This window comes from Lynx rufus, unplaced genomic scaffold, assembly GCF_022079265.1.
Source record: "Lynx rufus isolate CCGP_SWC_20201006 ecotype Redwood Valley unplaced genomic scaffold, mLynRuf1.p SCAF_6, whole genome shotgun sequence".
In the NCBI taxonomy this organism is placed as follows: Eukaryota; Metazoa; Chordata; class Mammalia; order Carnivora; family Felidae; genus Lynx; species Lynx rufus.
This window is the reverse complement of record NW_025814878.1, coordinates 7,005,318-7,016,087: the sequence shown is the minus strand read 5'-3', so window position 1 is coordinate 7,016,087 and position 10,770 is coordinate 7,005,318.

The window sequence follows — 10,770 nt, the reverse complement described above, 5'->3', positions numbered from 1 at the left end:
GCCTGGAGAGTCAGGAATCCTGGTGACAGAGGGCCATAACCTTCCCAAGAAAGATGCGTAGGAGTAAGGGAGCCAACGGCTTTTTTGAATGGACTCTTTGAGTTAACATCCACCCTAGGAGCTTCCTTCTTTTCCCCAGGGAAGAAAAAAGTAATCTTGCTCCATCCGAGCTAAGGACTCACTCAATTTTTTTTGTCCTATTTATATGTATCAACTTTCCTTCTCCTTCTATTATCTATCCCTGAAACCACTGAGAATTCTTTGAAAAGGCACAGTGAAAAAGCAGCTAGGTTTATGAAGCAGAGCACTTTGTCTATTTCATCTTGAAATATCTAAGTTTCCTAAAGACATCTTTCTTTTTTTAGTTGGGGATAACTTACATATAGCAAACATTCTATTAGTCTCAGGTGTACAACATAATGATTCATTTGTATACATTATGAAATCATTACCACAGTAAAACTAGTGAACATTCATCACCACGCACAATTACAATTTTTTTTCCTTGTAATGAAAACTTTGAAGGTCTACCCTCTTAGCAGCTCCCAAATATGCAAGTACAGTATTATTCTCTGGTACTAATTATTATTATAATGCCATACATTACATCCCCAGGAGTGATTTATTTTGTAACTGGAAGTTTGTTCTTTCTGATCCCCACTCACCCATCTCGCCCACTCTCCATCCCTGCCACTGGCAACCACCCATCTGATCTCTGGATCTATGAGCTAGTATTTTGCTTGTATTTATTTTTTTAAGATTCCACGTGTATGTGAGATCATGCGTGTGAGATCATGCATTATTAGCTAAAGATAGCTTTCTACATTACAGATTAACAATCTTGAAACCTCCCACTAAAAGGCAATCTTAAAGCACTTACGAATTACAGGGGGCTTCTGGGTGACTCAGTTGGTTAAGTGTCCAACTCTTGATTGGGCTCAGGTCATGATCTCACGAACCATGAGATGGAGCCCTGCATTGGGCTCTGCACTGACAGCAGGGAGCCTGCTTGGGATTCTCTCTCTCCCTCTCTCTCTCTGCTCCTCCCCTGCTTGTGTGCATGCTTCTTAGCATTCTGCCCTCCTCATCAGGAGCACACATTCCCTCCACCGCCCTTTCCCCCATCAGTCTCTAGGGTCAAAAATGACAATGGTCTCCTGAAATCCAAAAGACAAGTTTCCCCTATGTAGCTCCTCATTTTTGAAATGGGACTAAGTTATCGAAAGCTAAAATTTTAAAGGGAAGAATGAAAAAGTCTTCGAATATGGCAATTATCAAAACATGAAGGGCAAGGTAATTTGTGTGCCATTTCAAAAGAATTATTAAAAATATGTTTACTACTGTAGCAATTGCCCTGTAAGTGTGTCAAATGTTTTCTGATCGTCCCTTCACGTCTGCCTCTCACTCTCCCAAAGGTGCTTCTTCCCAAAGACCCCTGCTTTGGGCCACAGAAAGCTGCCCTCCATGAACCACTCCATCAACCAGGTTCTCCTGCCCTCTGACTTCTGGTTGTATCCTGCCAATGGCCAGAGATACTGACAGAAGGAGAGGAAGGTCAGGAAACATTGTTCTCTCTGTCTCTCTCTGTCTCTGTCTCTCTCTCTCCCTCTCTCTCTCATTCCCTCCCTTCCTCCTCTGCATTGGCAGTGATCTTCTACCAAACATCATGGCTTCCAGTGAACATCCCCTCCCCTCTCCTGCCTCATTTTCACTGGATTCCAGGGGCCTCTCCATCCTTTAACTTATGGTCCCTCCTGCTGATGCTGGGATGCTTCAACTGTCTCTCGGGAAATCTCTGCATCTGATGACACTTCTGTAAATAACCCATTCATCAGACTCTCGTCGATGACCCCTTTTGAGGGTGTCATCTGTTTCCTGCAGTGACCATGACTAGTACTGTGCATGGCTAATTTTTTTTAGCCTTCATCTCAATGCATCAAGCATTTCACTCTTTTCCAAATGAAAAGTAAATTACAAAAGAAAAGAAAAAGTCAACCACAGGGTGCACAACTTTGCATAACTAATAAAATAATTTAGGCATTGCCACAAAGAAAATTAAAGAAAGATGTTTTTTGTGTGTATTATTTAATTGAGGCAATAGGAGAGGAATGTTAAGGAAAGCAGGAATGTTTGTCAAGTTCAGGGTCCTTGATAACCACACATGGCTGCATGTTGCAGCCACATGAGTCATTCACAATGGATGTGAACGTGCATATGTAACAATTCTTCTCCTTTTAATGAAACATAAGAAATTTGCAAGTCTTGAAAATTAGAAACATAAGTATTCAATTATTTTATTAGACCTTATTTAAAGAGAAACGTTTCTATAATCAAATGTATTGTACATTGTTTTTTAACATCTGGAACAATAAATAGCTTTTTAATAAAACTAATCAGACTCAATAGTTGGATTTTTACGATAGTTGGATTTGATTCTTTCTCTTCCTGAAATAGGTGTAAATTAGCTTTTCAAAACAGTCCACTAATTTCTTGGATGTAAGAAGAATAAGAGGTTCTCAGAATTGCAAAACAACTATTGTCATTTACATAGAAAAACAAACTCAGGAACACGGAATTGAATTATTCACCATTTGATCTTAGATTCTTTGTATCACATCCTCATCATTGGTCCATACTTGTCCTTCTCATCCTTTTTTAAATTTCATTTTAAAAATAATAAAATGAATACCTATGTACCCATTACATACCTTTGCACCCACTATGCTAACCAAGAGCTAGAATATTACTGACCTGCCTCAAGCTTTGTGCACCTCCCCCACCCTCTCGGGACAACCCGGTCTCAGACCCCTGCCACTTGCTCAAGCCCCTGCCCACACCTGCCCAACTCACCTGGGCACCCATTTCCGAGGGCAGGGCATCCCCTGGACCATCACCACGTGACCAAGCTGGCCACCTGCACATGCAGATTTCTAGCTCCTCCTTTAAGTGGACCCAGATGAAAGGCCACACTGCGTGGCATGGGTTTTGGCTTCTTGAGCTGCCACCAAACAGGCTAAGTGGCCCAACACGAAAGTACGGGGACTCTAACTTCCATGGGCAGACCCCGACCGACGGGCAAAGGAGCTGGGAGGAGCCGGAAGACAAATTCCCTCTTCACTGTTCCTTCTTGCATCTTTCCAGAGAAGCTCCAGTGAGCAGGACACAATCCATAGGGACCCACTGTGTCTCTTCATGACTCATCTTGAAATGGTAGCCAATAACGCCGCACAGCCCTTTGTGTGTGAGTCTGCTCAGGCGGCCATAACAAAGTAGCACAGACCGGATTTAAACAGCAGACATTCTTTTTCTCACATCCCGGGACGCCAGAAGTCTGCTGTCAAGATGTCAGCAGGGTTCAATTTTTTCCAAGGCCTCTCTCCTTGGCTTCTAGGGGGCCATCTTCTCCCTGTACCTTCACATGGTCCTTCCTCTGGGCACACACATGTCTGTGTCCAAATTTCCTCTGATAAGGATACCAGTCATACTGAATTAGAGCCCATCCTAAAGACCTCATTGCTTCTTTAAATACCTTATCCCCAAATATGATTGCATTCTGAGGGCCAGAGATTCAGGACTTCAACATATATATTTGGAGTGTGGAGGACACAGTTTAGCCCATAACATGCTCTTACCACCCCAGCAGAGATAACATCCTGGGCTTGGTGTTACTCATTTACTTTCTTTTCACTTTCCATTTAGATGTCGTGCCTAAATAATATTTTCTTCAGTTTTAGCTGTTTTAGAATGTCATAAAGAGTGTTATCCTATTTGTTGAATTCTGGCACTTACTTTTTCCATTCAACGTTATGTTAATAAAGTTCATCTTTGATGTGAAGAGCTATAATTCATTCTTTTTCACTTGCTGCAGATTATTCCATTGTGCGAATAAACCACCACGTCCACATTATTTTGTGGATGGACATTAGGTTGTATTGTGCAAACAAAAGCAAATGGCCAAGTGGCACAAATGGGCCCCTTGAGACCATTTGTTGGGGTCACTCAGAAAAGCGTGGAAGGAATGCAGGTCCCTGTTGTCAGTTTCATCTAGGGCAGTAGACCGAAGTCTAACAAAGGCCAACCTCAGAGCCTAGAAGAGAGTCCCTAAACATCGTGGGGCTTTTAAGCTGCATGATTAAAAAAGGCCTGGGCTCTCCCCTGGCATGATTAGGGGTTGTGTTTGAAGCTGACATATTGCCAACTAGCGGCAGGATTTGCCTCATTACCACTCACGGTGAGGAGCAACCAGTTCTTCCCCTTGCAGCACCAAGGAAATAGGATCTAAGCCTCGCATTGAATCAGATTTTATTGTCCTAAATAATGGTTCATAACCGATTCCCATGGAGCTCTGTAGGAGCCCCATTCCTTTTTGGGGATATCAGCTTGTAGGGGATCAGTCTTTGACATGTTAGCATTTACCTCTCAGGTAGTTAGCCATTTTGTTCTCCAGAAGATGTCCCCAGGAATGAAATGGCTGGGTCATGTGATATATGAACATTTACATGCTAACTTAACGTCTCACCAGCAATACACATAAGATCCCACGGATCCTCCAAAAAATGTTTTTTGCTAATTTTTGTACTGAGTGGTCTCTCTCTAACCAACTTGTAGGAAGTCTTTACATATTCTTAATACTAATCCTTAGAATGTATCCTCTCTCAATCGGTAGCCTTCTTTTTATTTCATTTACAGTGTTTTTTGATAAACAGAAGTTCTTAACTTTAATGTAGTTGAATCTATCAACCTTTTCTCTTATTGTTGGTCCTTTTGTTGTCTTATGTAAGAGATCCTTCCCCATCCCAATGTCATAAAAATATATAGACTTCAAAGTGATGCATGGACCGAAAAACAAGTCATAATGGAATTAAAAATTAGTTTTTTAATGATAATTCAATATCATTTAATGAACTAAATGATAATGAAAATACTACATGCTAAACCTTGTGAAATACAGCAAAAGTGATGTTTCAAGGGAAACTCACAGTCTTAAGTACTAGTATTTTAGGAGTCGTATATTAATGAGCTAAGTACCCAACTTAAGAAACATGGCAGAAACTACTACTCTTCACCGATATCCCTTTCCCATCCTCACTTGCAGCGAGGGTGGCCGTGATCATCACTTCTAGGCTAAGTTGGTTTCTGCAGCTTCACTTTCACAGGTCCTGCACCTCAACCTACCAGGCAGATAACGCCCCAAGTTGGAGAGTCCATAACAGAAGAGTAGCCTGAGTCCTTGAGTCACTGGTCAAAGGGAGGCTGTCACGGAGAGTTGCCCGACCTGAGTGGACTCTGCATGAAGATCACATAAACCCTTTGTGTGTTGAGTCACTGAAATACTTGAACTGTTTCAGCATGAACCTAACATAAGCATTAAAGAACAAAACAAGCCAGAATAAACCCAAAGGAAATGGAGTGACGGAGAAAATAAAAGAGCAGAAGTCGATGAAATGGAAAACAAAGAAGCAGCGGAAAGTCTCCACAACGGTTCCTCCCCAAACTCTGGGGAAGCCATCAGGTAGCTGCTCACCTCTGCTTTTAACTCCTTGCCAGGGCGTTTTCATCTCCCCACACTGTTCAGAAGACTGTGTTGAGACTCCACATATACGAAGCTGCATGGGCTGGATTGGGTTGCTCATTTCCCTAACTGCCAAATAAATGTGGTGTGTTTTCTCCCATTGCAGCTGCATCAGGGAAACAAAGGGCAAAAGAGCAGAGCCGGGGGCCAAAGGTAAAAAGGGCAAGAAGAAGAAAGGCCCACAGAGCGGGGGGCAGGGGTTCCTGGGGTACTCAGGACAAGGACTCCCCATGCAAGGGAAAAAAACAAAAGCAGAGCATTGCCATTTGCGTGCCCCAAGGATTTTCCATTGCCAAGAATAGAATTCAATCCCATTTCCCATATAATGAGTATAGTCCACATTTTCAGTTACTTCTGCGAGAGTGCTTTTGAAAAAAGTGCCCAGATGTATTCTCGGGGGAAATGCAACCAGAAAGAGGCCCAGTAATCCTCATCATTAACTGATTTGCAAAGGACTTGTTTATTTATTTATTTATTTATTTATTTATTTATTTATTTAAGTATCTGATATTTCTTCAATTTTTTTTTCCTTTGTTGAACTGCATCATAGTTGAACATCTCCTGCTACTTATCTTTTCAGTGTAGGTTCCTGGGGGAGAATTCCTGTTTGTTTTCATAGAGCAGTAAAGTAGAACCCCACAGACCCAGGCGAGCCCAGTGTCACCATGAGCGAAGGACGTTACTGTAAAACCACACTCCCACAGTCTCAGATGATAGCAACCGTGTTGGTTGTCTGTAAACCACAGCAACAATGTTCTCAGGAGTGCTTCACTCACCCCCTCGAGATGAAGGCCCTTAGGAATATACACTGTCTACTCAACAGCTTTCCTATTTACACACTTGGCTTTCTCAGGTCCAAAACACTCTCCTTTGACAAAACGTCATAAAACCGGAATGGTCCCTGGCCTTACCTAAGTTTATAGAAGCGTTCTTTGGCCCCTACTCTCCAACTATTCATTTTTCTATGCCTAATTTGAAACTGCCTGTATGAGTCTTAAATGAGTCCTCTGTAGACTTCTGAGAGCTTACGTTCTCAGCAGTTCCTGTAATCCTGTAACCAAAGAAGCTGTTGTTGACAACCTGGGTTTATTCTTCCTATAAATACGATTGAGTTCTGACACCTGGTATAATGTTTTCCTTTAGAACGAGAGCCAATGTAATGAAATTTTACATTACAGAAAACGTTAATAATTTTTCCTAATTTTTTTCTGACTTTATAGTCATTAATTTTTCCATCTAGTTACTTCAATAATATTTGCTCTACTGCCTACCATGTGAGTTAGACAGACTCTGCTTTAGAAGGGCTAATAATCCAATCTGGAGAGCCAAACATCTAACAAGATGATTCAATGTTATAGAAAACAGGAGAGACCAATTAATTATGACCAGAGTAGGATCAAAGAAAGCCTCATAGGGATGAATTTGGGACTCACGCCAGTGATTGGATCTGGAAGGATGAATCCATTCTCAGGATTTAAGAATCTGAAAGTAAGAGCTAATTAAGGGGTGTGAGAAGAGTCTTAGCTAAAATTAACTCGTTGTTAGTTAAAACCAACACACAAACCAAATCTTACACCTCGACATGTGTATTTTATGTTGTCTAAAGTCTAGAATTCAATTCACATCATTGAATACACTCTAAGGGGGCATTTCAGTGGCATCCCTTCATTGAGAAGTCTGAAAAAGGCACTTCCAAGTAAAATGTACTACTCTAAACAAGATTTACTTCAATGTTCTTCCATTTATTTAAATGCCCTAAGAGCAAAAGGAGAAGCAAAGCTTGAAAGGTCTTGATTTGATTCTTTACTCCAAAGATCAGGTTCCAGTTTTTATTGTTGTTGTTTGCTTTGGTTTTTCTTTCTTTCTTTTTTTTTTTAACTGCTCATCTGATCTGAATGCCCATGGGCAATGCTTGTCCACCCACTGGCATTGCCACGAGCACAAATACTATAAAATGCCAATTCAGTCAATCCACCGTGATTGTCTTATATTTTTTCCTAGGAATTCAATGGATTATTTCCTAGGAAATAAACAGATGAGTATAATCACAGTTGGGGGTGAACATTAGGTGTTCAGGGTAGTGAGAATTCCAGGGAAGGGGATAATTAGTACAAAATACAGCTGTGACACAGGGTACAGAAGAGAATTGAGTTTTGCTAGAAAGAGAAAGAAGGGGGAAAAGTATGATCTCTTTCCTTGGGGCTTTTGCAAAGTAGTAGTTGAATTGTGTGGACTGCTGATTATGTAGGTTTTTATTTAACATGGGCGAACAGCCATACGTTCACATGGTTCCCCTAACAGAGGAGAGGCGCAAACACAAGAGAGACACCAAAGGGGCTGGGAAATTCACTGTGAAATGTGTGTGTAAAATTCACAGTCCCACCCCAGTCCCACGTCACAGATAAAATGAACTGAGACTCATGGGCAATCAGGGCAATTCACGAAAGTTCTTCCAGAAACAATATCCACGACCACTGTGTCTATATTGGCTAAGCATCTGTTGGTGTGTGTGCTGACCCTTTGGCTGATACACTGCACATGCCCAGATGGCTGAAAGTCAGACACAACTCCATAAAACAGATGAAAGCCAGGCCTAAAGATCATCTTCCAGCCCTGGTGTCCCTCCCACGGTTTCTCCCGGCGACCACAGCATTAGTTGGAAAAGGCATCCAAGGACAGTCTTTTTCAGCTTCTGCAAAGGCAATACACAATCTACTCATTTCATATTTATGTAAAGAGTTCCTTCTCATGAAAATTTTCAAAATGGGTACCGTTCTACATGATTCCTTTTCTTCTAACCACATGAGACACAGAAATAGTTTGGGGGTACCACTTGAAACTGGGGATGAGAGGCGGAAGTCATTCAGCCAAACAGGACACGGGCCAATGCGCAGATTTTGTTTTCCTACACAGTTTTGCTGAAGAAAGCTGCGGGAAGTAAAGAGAGAAGGCATGTTGGTGATGAGTCAAGCTGGTTGTTAAAGCCAGACTGTGGTTCTGGATGTGCCCCATCAGAGACAGGCTTTTATCACTTGAGTTCTGACTCAGCCAAAACTTCTGAGCAACTGAGATGTGTACCAGTGAAAAACCACACTTACAGGTTACACACAGCACAGCGGCTTTCTGACAGTGTGACAAAGGCATTCTTTTGCTGCTTGTGGACAAAAGAATGAGCAATTCCTCATAGACCGGCTCTGGAATGTCTTATTTACTAGAGGTTAAGATGGTGTACACACTACTATTACTAGAATATTCCAACAAAAGTCAAGATCTATTAAATGCTGTGTGGTACATGATACCAAGGGCCTTACGAACGTTATCTCCTTTAACCCCCATAAGCCTATGAAGTGGATTCTATTATTATCCACATTTCGTAGATAACTGGGGAGCAGAGAGATAAGTAACTTCCTTCAAGTCACAAAGTTGTAAGTGGTAAAGGGGGACAGCTGGATTATCTGACCTCAAAAGCTGAGCCCCCAGCTGCTTCTAACTACAGCCAATTTCCAAAAGTCAAAGACTTCTAAATTAGCCCTAATTCCCCACAATCTCTCCACTCATATCCTGGCACAGCCTCCGATGGAATTGACAAGAGAGATTTATGAGTGAGAAAAATTAAAAGACAATTTCTAAACTTCAGAGACTGTGTTACCTTATATTAATTTTTAAACTTCTTTCATGTTTCTATAAAATAATCAAAATGTTCAGACCAAGGTATGTCCATATGGTGAAGGGAGGTCTTAAAATCTGGTCTCTGTCACCCTAACATTAGAATTACAGGGTAAATCCCTTATAATTGGTCTGGTCTGCGGAAGAACAAGAAAAGAGTAATTTGTTTTCTGGTTTCTTTCTCTCATTTTAGTCATTCCTTCACAAACATTTGAGTACTTAGAATGTTCTGCACAAGGGAAGAGAAAGTGATGAGAATATCCCTATCCCTGGAATTCAGGAAAAGAATTCTTTTTTTTTTTTTTTTTTAATGTGCCTTTATTTATTTTGGGAAAGAGAGGGAGCATAAGCAGGAGAGGGGTGGGAGGAGAGGGACACAGAGAATCCCAAGCAGGTTCTGAGCTGTCAACACAGAGCCCGACATGGGGCTCAAACTCACTTACTGAGAGATCGTGACCTGAGCTGAAATCAAGAGTCAGACACTCAACCGACTGAGCCACCCAGGTGCCCCATCTCTTCTTTTTTAAATGCCTTTGAGATTTACTTCTTAATTTTCTCCTACAGCTTCAGTTTCACAGTTTTTCGGAGAGACAAGAAGCTCCATAAAGAAGCATTGTGTGTCATATCTGGTTGTGAGCATGTCATGAATGCCCAGACTGTGACCCATCTTCCCAGGAGCAGTGAATGCAGAGCAGTGGGCAGGATCCAGGGGAGAATGTAGGATTAAAACCCACAGTCTTGGCCACAGCCTCACAGGTTTTGACCCCTGAGGTCTGTTGTCAATTGGCAGCACGTGAAGATGAACTTCGAGAATGTTGTCATCGAATTTTAGAGTATGCCTAAGACGATCGGGGTACAATCAGAATCTTGTCCTTAATAACCCGACACCACATGCATTTCTGTAAGGGGAGTACCCCAAAGGTTCTCAAAGACGGTGTGTGACCGTCTCCTGCTGAGTGAAGTTATTTTGTTGACTGTGAACAAAATCCTCTCTCTTCTTTCCAAATCAGTAAGCCAAAGGCCATTATCATAGGACTTTTGTAACAGACAAAATTCTTTCACACACACGCAAGGGTTCGGACAGAACTCGCCTCCCTAAAACTGGAGAAAAACATGGTGCTCCAGCAAATCTGAATTTGATATCTCTTCCTCCTTTAGTTACCTTAAACCTCACACTTGTTAAAACTTTGTCAGACCAGCATATCTCTAGCAATAATTGTGGTCAAAAATAAAACCCCTGGGGCAAAACTTAGCAGTTGAGACATTTCCAGAAAATTATAAGGTAAATTTGGTAAGATTACTATTTTTTCTAGTCCCATTTCCTATAGGTTGTAAAATCTTTTTTTTTTTTTCTTCTTTTTTAAGTCCCTCTAGGGATCACCAACCACGTGCTATGGTCCTACTAGGTTTGATTCATCACACAAGGCCTTCACATATTTGAAGGAGCATCAGAAAGGTGTTTTTTGGTGGCTCAGTCGGTTAAGCCCCTGACTCTTCCTTCCAGCTCGTAATCTCGTTCGTGGTTTGTGAGA